Below are 9,478 nucleotides of genomic sequence, written 5' to 3'. Positions count from 1 at the left end.
GCTACATCCGGCTGGAAGAGGACAAAGGTTTCAAAGCAGATATCACTGACAACAACCCAAGTTATGACAGGTCCAACAGGAAAAGTTCCAATCACAGAGGAAGCAGTTCCAGGCCATCCCCTTATACAAGGCCTGACAGATCAGAAGTCAAATATACACACGAACAACGAGGTAATTCCTATACTTATCTCCCTATTCAAGAATATAACTTCTCTGTTGACACTGTAGGATTAATCAAAAGACTTGACAACATGGGAGACATTGTCAAATGGCCAAAGAAGACAGACAATCCCAACTCAAGGAAAGATACAACAAGGTGGTGTGAATTCCACATGGACATAGGACACACAACAGAATGCCTAGGGCTGCGCAGGCAAGTGGCTTACCTGCTAAAAAAAGGCTACCTAAAAGATCTTATGCCATCAAAAAGAAGGGAAGACAGTGGAGCAAGAAAAGACCAGGAGAGACCACAACGTGACTTACCTCTAGCACCACCCATCTATGAGGTCAAATTAATCAATGGAGGATCTGAGATCTGTGGCCTGGCCATCTCTGCTGCAAAGAAAATAGCCAGGGAGTCAAAAATGAAATCTCCTTTTAAACCCAAAATTTTACCTCAGATTACTTTTGATGAGACTGACATGCATGGAATCCCTGATCTATATCATGATGGCCTGTTCATTACCATGCAAATAGGAACTGCACATGTCCTAAGCATTTTAGTAGATGGGGGCAGCTCAGTCAACCTGATCATGCTTGACGTCCTGAAAGCAATGAAGATTGATGAAAGCCAGATCATAAAGAAATCAAATGTCCTGGTAGGATTCAGTGGTGAAACAAAGAACACTACTACAAAAGTAGACATAATGCAACATTTCATGTGCAACACTTACGGTTTGTGTTGCAAGTTTTAGTTAATTACGCAACGCTTTATTTAAAAATGTTGCTTTTACTTACATAGGGCATCACTTTAAATTAAGTGTTGCAATATATTACTATAAGTGCAACGTTCTTATATAAATGTTGCATTTTGTCGCAACACTTATGTCACATAAGTATATTCCCTCTAAAATTTTTTTCATTTTTAGTTTTTGCGCCTTAAAATTTTTTCATGTCAAAATGAAATTGCGCCATTTTTTTTTTTGGGAATTGCAACCATTCATTCACACCGTCTTCTTCATTCACATCCACCGCCTAAAATTTTTTCATTCCTTCTCATTCATTCATTCCTTCACACCGTCTTTTTCATTCAGTTGTTGCAAATAACCGTAGCCTATTGTAAAAGGCTACGGTCATTGGCAAAGAACCGAAGCCAAATGTATAAAAGAAAATAAAAGGCAACGGTTATTGAAAGAGCCGTGGCCTTAAATAAAAAAAAAATCTAATTTAAAAAAAAAAATACGGAACACAGGTGTTTATACTCATACACGGAACTCACCCTAGCCTTCATTATGTGACATTCTTCAATCTTCATCACTCAAACTCCTCATCTCATCCTTATCTCCACCCTCACAAGCCAACACCCATCAACACGGTAACGCCTCGCCTTTAATTAGATATCGACACCTCTTTTAATTAATGAGATAAAACTTGTCATGTTAAATATTGGGACGCAACGACAACAGCAGTAGCGAGTTTATGCGGTCGAGTTCTTGTTCACCTAATACCTTTGTTGCCCTCCGCATCGCCCGTTCCATCGACAACAGCAGTAGCGAGTTTGGTTTTTTCATCCTATTTCTAGTGTTTCATTACATCCCCATCCCCCTCTTTGATTAATTTTGAATTTATTTATTTTATTATTTCGAGGGTTAAGTAGTGGTGGTTTTACTGGTGCTGCAATCAAAGATTGTAGATCACCTCCAAGAATCTTATCAGGTTTCATTCTACTCCTCAGCGTATCGAATTCTTCATGTTAAACTGTTAGGCTACAGTTTTGTGACTTCTGATTTATGATTCATTAGTTGTATTTGAATGATAGATCATGTAAATGTTTAGACATAGTGTTTGTTCTCTATCTGTGACAATGTCAACCTACATGTGATGTTGTGACAATTGTATTGATGTTATTTCTTAATGCACCTCAACTGTTTGTTGAAATGCCTCATTCAATTATTTCAAGTGTTGCTATATCTGGTTGTAATTTATCTTTCTAGTTATATTTCAGGTGTAATATAGTTACTCCCTCGGTCTTATTCATTTGTTTACTTTTTTCTTTTTAAGAGTTTTTTTAATCAAAAGTAAACAAATGCTTTGGATGGAAAAAGTATAAAAAAGATAATTTCAATGGTAGCTGGGAAGAGTACAAGGCAACTATGTATGTTAAATGATATGTCTTAGCTTGTCATGTACTTTGCCATACAAGACTAAATATTATAGTTCCTGGTAGATATAATTCAATTAAATCATTAGCCAATCTGTAGATAGCAAATGAAAAAGTCTGTGTTTGTTGAGCCAACTAGTTATACAAAGTTTCAACCACTTATTCTGCCTGCAAACAATTTTGTGCACAAATGTGACTTCAATTTGGGTGGCGATAATTAGTTCTCGTGGAAGTTTGGACATTGTTTCATGGGAATGAGTCAGTTAACTCAAGTGGTTTCTTAATTTTGAATGAGTAATTTTTTTCACAGATAAAGATACTAGGAGAGAAAATCGTAGCACACTATTGGTAAAGCTTAACCCCAAGCGATATTTTATCTCGTATTTGTCTTTGTATTGGAAAAGAATTTGCTAAAGGAAGTAGATAAAGATAAGATACTCGTATTTGGCTTTGCTTAACTGAACAAAATACTTAAAAGAGAGGTCTTATAGTGTTGCAAGAAAGAGGTAGATGAAATGAAGCTATAATGTTGAATGTTGATGGAATGAAGCTATAATGTTGCTGGCAATTTAATGTAGAGTTTGAAGTTGTTGTATCTAGTTGTTTAAAAATTTGTCAATTGCTAAATGATTAAACTTTTACTCAGTAATTTCATGTTACACAGTTATATAAGAGGTTTTAAGTCACTTGTAGTGACCATTTTACAGGGGAATTGCGGGTGAAAGTTGATGGAAATAACAGTGATCAGAAGGCCAACACTCCAAGATCTAAACACTCTGCTGTAGAACAGCGTAGAAGATGCAAAATAAATGACAAGTAAGTTTATACTAGACCATTATAAGACTATCAATGTCAATTTTGTTCATTCTTTCAGACTCTATTTGATGGTCCGCCTATTAAGAGCCAACTGCCTTAGATATGGTGATCATATGGGTAAGGGTCAAGTGTGGATAATGTAAAGAATATAGGATGCTAATAGCTTGCTTTGTTTTTTCTTTCACTCGATATCTGATCGACTCTCCTTTAAAAGGTTCTCCTATTTCTATTCTTATCTCATTGTAATTTGTTTTACATTTCATTAGACAGTTTGAAAGAACGAACATAAATGTTAGTTGATTCTAAATTGTTATCCTTTTCGTTTCCGTGTTTCGTACACATTCCTAAGTTGGTATGCAGTTGACTCTTTTTTTTGGCATCAGTGGAAAAGTTATGGCACAATTCTAAATCATTTTTTCATGTTCAGGAAGGGCAGAAAATTACGAAGGTTTGTGTGTATGCCGCCGCATAGAGTCCTATTCGTATTCCCAAGGTAATTTTCATGATCATAACTCTCAACTAGATAAAGCATTATTATCGGATTTATCTTAGCCCCTTGAGCTATGGGAATTCAATATCATTATAGACATTAAAATATAGGGTACTTATAATTGAATTGTGATAATACTACTAATTTTATGCAGGTCAATTATGTTATTTCGATAAGATTGGGAGTTACACAGAGGGCATGCCATTAGTTGTGAGCAGAAGACATTTGAAATAGATGGTCATAACTTGGTTTCTATTTTTATATTTGAGTCATTTGTATCTATTTTCGTACACAGTTTAGTTGTCTGAAACTCTGAATACGTTTGACACATTATCTGTGAGACTTCAGTTATACACCCTACAATCACTCTATCTAGCTATTTTCTGCACATAGGCAGGCTGGGTTCATTCACTGCATTCTGCACATAGGTTGCTGGTCTCTTCAGTGCAATTGATTCACTCTATTTTCTGCACATCCTTGTTAGTTGTCCTTTAATGCATTGTTTATTTCCTGATAAGTGTGACGTCTATGCAGTGATATGACACACAAATCAGAGCCTTTGAATTCCCCAAATCTAATTGTGTTCCATTTTTTATGTTACAGGTTGCTTTGTGTTGATTTTTTGTTCGGATAGCAACATATATATGATCACAAGTATACAACATTGAAGACTTTCAATAATCGTTAAGCATTTGTTCTATTTAAACATTTGTTAAATTATTTGTTCTACTTAATTAAACATTTGCGAAGTTCTACTTTTGATCCTTTTTTGAAATGTAATTGACATATATTTTTGAGACTGAATCTATTGGAATTTTGTAATGTTTTGCAATTGAATGCACAATTAGTGAGAATTACAATTGTTGTCTTACAAGTCTTTATGTTGCACTTTATTAATTACGTATTGTTTTTGGATAAACTAGTGTTGCATTTGTTTATTATAAGTGTTGTTTTTGGACGTAACTAGTGTTGCGTTTTCAAAATAAAAATGTCGCATTTGTTTGATATAAGTGTTGCTTATCAACATGAAAAGTATTGCATTAGTTCAAGAAGTGTTGCTTTTTTTTCACAAGAATTGTTGCATTAGCAGATAAAAAATGTTGCCTTTGCAATTGGAAAAAAGCGTTGCATAAACATAACCAATGCAACACTTTACAAAAGTGTTGCTTCAGATTAAAAAGTGTTGCATTAAGCGTTGCAATGAGCTAATGCAATAAGACTTTATGTAGCACTTGATTAAGTGTTGCATCAACTCTATATCAACATTTATATGACATTATGCAACAATAGCAAAGTGTTGCTACAGAATCACAATGTAGTAGTGAATATACCTGCTAACATACGTGGAATGAGTCTCCTCATATGAGAGATTTGGAGTCCTGGATTGCCTGTCATCCTACAATGCTATCCTAGGCAGACCATGGATCCACAATGTCAGAGCTATACCTTCCACTTACAACCAATGTTTTAAGATACCAACAAAGTGGGGAATAGCAACCATCAAAGGTGAAGAAAAGTCTGCCCAGGAATGTTACACTGAATCATTAAAGCCTTCCAAGGCAGGTAAGTCTCTCGCCTAGCAATTACAGTACCCTGTCAGGAGCACTTATGTGGCAGAAACAAAAATGGAAACAGATCAAGTAATTTTAGACCCTGAGTATCATGCCAGGCATGTACTGGTGGGATCTGATGTCCCTGACAATATCAGACTAGAACTAGTAAGTTTTCTTAAAGACAAATCTTCATGTTTTGCCTGGTCCCACTTTGATATGACTGGTATAGACGCCAACATTATTACCCATAAATTGAATATTGACAAATCATTTAAGTCTGTGCAATAGAAAAGAAGGAAGTTTTCCCCTGAACGCCACACTATTATCAATGAAGAAGTGGACAAACTGCTAGATTTGGGAATGATCAGAGAAGTCATGTACCCTGAATGGTTAGCAAATGTGGTTGTGGTACAAAAGAAAAATGACAAGTGGAGAGTTTGTGTAGACTACACAGACCTAAACAAAGCCTGCCCAAAAGACCCATTCCCACTTCCTCATATAGATGCAATGGTAGATGCCACAGCAGGGCATGAACTCTTAACATCTATGGATGCCTCAAGTGGGTTCAACTAGATCAAGATGCACCCAACTGACCAGGAAAACACTGCATTCATCACGGAAAGGGGCATATATTGCTACACAGCAATGCCCTTTAGCCTGAAGAACGCATGGGCAACCTACCAACGCCTGGTCAATATGTTGTTCAAAGATCAAATAGGTGATATAATGGAAGTCTATATTGATGACATGGTGGTTAAATAAAAAAAGGCTGAAGATCATGTAAAAGATTTAGAAGTAGCCTTCAAGATCCTGGAAGAATTCAATATGAAGCTCAACCCTTCCAAATGCCACTTTGGAGTTTCTTCAGGCAAATTCCTTAGATACATGGTAACAAAAAGAGGGATTGAAGCCAGCCCAGAACAGATAAAAGCCATCCTGGAATTGGAGTCTACCAAATCGGTCTAAGATATCCAAAAATTAACAGGAAGAGTTGCAGCCCTGAACAGATTCATATCCAGATCATCAGAAAGATGAAGATCCTTCTATGACCTCCTCAGGAAGAACAAATCATTCAAATGGTGGCCTGAACACAAAGCAGCCTTTCAGGAGTTAAAAGCATACATGGCTACTCCTCCATTGTTGGCCAAGCCAAACAAAGGAGAACCCCTGACGGTTAACTTATCTGTCACTGACACAGCAGTAAGTGGAGTCCTAACTAAGGAAGTTGAAGGCCAACAACACCCTATCTACTATGTAAGTAAAAGTCTCCTGGATGCAGAAACAAGGTATGGTCTACTTGAAAAATATGTACTTACTTTAATTATATCCTGCACTAAACTTAGACCCTACTTTGAAAGTCACCCAATAATTGTCGACCAACTCGCCTATCAAATCATCCCGAGAAAACCTGAGCTTTCAGGCAGAATGGCAAAATGGTCAGTACAAATAAGTACTTATGATATAACCTTTGAGCCTAGGACATCAATTAAATCTCAGGCATTAGCAGACTTTGTGGCTGAATTCAGTCCCAACCTAGAACCAGACCTCATAAAAGAGGTCAACCATCTAGACACCCGTAAATCAGGCCAAGAATGGACCTTACACGTAGATGGAGCAACAAATATGAGAGGAACTGGCCTAGGATTAGTACTAAAATCACCACAGGGAGACATAATTGCACAGGCTATTCGTTGTGAATTCAAAGCAACAAACAATGAAGCTAAATATGAAGCCCTAAAAAGCAACTCAAAGCTCTTAAAAAAAACCCTAATGCTGACTGAAAAAGCGAAAGCTCATCTCCATCTAGGGCATTAATTTCCATGATAATGGCTCGTTCTTCTTCATCTAAATCACCAAAAAAACATAATAAAAGTAGTAGTAGTAATGTTTCAGTGATAGGGAGTGATAAGAGGAATAGTTGTGAGAAGAAGCAGGGCCCTGAAGAAGATGATGTTTTACGTACAAAGCCCATGCATGAAGTTAACTCGATCCCTGGTTTGTCCTTTGAGGATGAGGAGAACCCTGAAGGTAACATCCAATGGGTGACAAAGAGGGGAAAAAAGCAAGGTCTGCATTCTCAGGTAGTCGTGACAGAAGAGAATGAGGAGACTGCTATGGAGGATTTATTGCAATTCACATATGAGGATGTCAGTGAAGAAATAGCGTACAGGAACCAGGCTTTTTACTGCTTTGTTCTAGGTGCAAACCCTCCTTGGGAGGTTTTGCAGGGGTATGTGCAAAGAATTTGGGGTAGACATGGTATTGACAAGATCTGCTTCTTACCAAATGGTATTTTTTTGGTAAGATTTAAGGAGATGAAGGATAAGGATGAGATTTTGAATGCAGGATATCATATGTTTTATAACAAGCCCCTGATAGTCAAGCCTTGGCAAGAGGATATTGATCTCTTGAAAGAAGAAGTGAAAGTTGTTCCTGCGTGGATCCGTATACATGGTTTGCCCCTCAAGTTTTGGGGTACATGCTTACCTTCCATTGCTGGATTAGTTGGACCATATGTGAAGTCTGATGCTGTCATCATGAATAAAACTACACTGGGGTTTGCTAGGACAATGATTGAATTGAAGGTTGGGCAAGGTTTCCCTTCTTCAGTTAAATTTCGAGATGAGAATGGCAAGATTGTGATGCTAAATATCGAATATGAATGGAAACCTTACTTGTGTGATAAATGTAAGGGTCTAGGGCATGAAAGCAAGAATTGCAGAAGAGATCAACACAGGAATGCTCAGTCGAGGCCTACTGTTAAGAAAGTTTAGAGACCAATTCCTAAGTCCAATGTGAGCAACCCTGCTGTGTCTGATAAAGAGTTCCCTGCTCTGACAACAGTGACTTCCCCTCGTCTGATTAAGAATGAAACTCCTGAATCAGAGGCTGCTGCAGGTCCCCCTGTATCAGCATTAGATCCTCCTGATACTGCTAATACTGATGATAGTATTCACGTGGAAGATATTACAGATGAGGACAATGAAATATTGGAGAATCAGGTAGTGGATATTAGTGACCCAAATTCTACTATTAATATTAATGAATAATATAGGGTTCTGGAATGTTCGTGGCATGAATAGTGTGAATAAACAAAAAATAGTTAAAAGTTTTATTCAGAATAAGGAAGCTTGTTTATTTGGTCTTTTAGAAACAAAAATAAATGGTGTTAATGTGGGTAATATAGCTCATAATATGCTAGAGGGGTGGAGTGTCACAACCAATTGCAGCTTGCATAAAGGAGGAAGGGTCTGGTTATTATGGCGTCCTAATATATTTGATGTTCATATTATTCAATATGATCCTCATTTTATTCATTCCAAAGTTGTTATAAGGCAACTAAGAAAGTTTTCCTCCTCACTATTGTTTATGCTTTTAATGAGGGCTCTGAGAGAATGGATTTATTGGATAATTTGAAGTCAATTACTGGTCAGTATGCTGTTCCTTAGGCTTTAGCAGGAGATTTTAACACTGTCATTTCTCCTGATGAGAGACTGGGGGCTGCTACTAAGCAGGAGGATATGGATGCTTTTATTGATTGCCTGTCTGCTTGTGGCATGTTTGATATTCCTGCAACTGGAGCCTACTTCACTTGGACAAATAAGCAGGAATCTAACCACAGGAAATATAGTAGACTGGATAGGTTTCTAGTCAACCAAGAGTGGGTAGAGATGTTTCCTGATATGCATGCTCATTTCCATCTCGAAGGGCTAATGGATCACACTCTTTGCATTGTCAGAAATATTAATTTGGATGGTAGGAGATCCACTAGCTTCAAATACTTTAATATGTGGAGTGATGCTTCTAATTTTCTAGATACTGTCAGGAGTGTATGGAGTCAACAGATTAGTGGTACAAAGCTGTTTGGTGTGGTTAAGAAATTGAAAGCTCTAAAGGGAGGTCTCAAAAATCATAATAAAGAGTGTTTTTCTGATGTAGAACTCAAGGCCAACAAAGCTATTCTTACCCTTGAGGATATTCAGTTGCAGCTCCAGGATAATTATGACAGACCTGATCTTATTACTCTAGAGTTGCAGGCAATTGATGAGGTGATATTTTGGTCAAAAGGAAGGGATAGTTTCTTACAGCAGAAAGCTAAGGCTCAATGGCTAGATGAAGGGGACATCAATACAACATATTTTCATAGTGTGATTAAGAAAAGATGCCTGAGAAACAAGATTGTCCAGATTTAAGACCAGAATGGCAACCTCTATACTGATACAGTCAGTATTCAGGAAGCTTTCCTGAACTTCTACCAGGGTTTGTTGGGTAGCAAGAAGATGACTGAACATGTGAGAA

At 37.2% G+C, this 9,478-nt stretch overlaps 1 long non-coding RNA gene across 1 annotated transcript; it reads left to right on the top strand.

Moving 5' to 3' along the window:
* Nucleotides 1-1,656: 1,656 nt before the first annotated feature.
* Nucleotides 1,657-3,640, top strand: LOC141615026 (uncharacterized). Its single transcript, XR_012529559.1, has 4 exons — nt 1,657-1,715; nt 1,807-1,875; nt 3,028-3,136; nt 3,564-3,640. It is a non-coding gene; the product is annotated as an uncharacterized LOC141615026 (long non-coding RNA).
* The last annotated feature ends 5,838 nt before the right edge of the window (nt 3,641-9,478 follow it).

This window comes from Silene latifolia, chromosome 11 (genome assembly GCF_048544455.1).
Source record: "Silene latifolia isolate original U9 population chromosome 11, ASM4854445v1, whole genome shotgun sequence".
Taxonomy (NCBI): domain Eukaryota; kingdom Viridiplantae; phylum Streptophyta; class Magnoliopsida; order Caryophyllales; family Caryophyllaceae; genus Silene; species Silene latifolia.
This window is presented reverse-complemented; position numbering and strand designations above follow the sequence as displayed.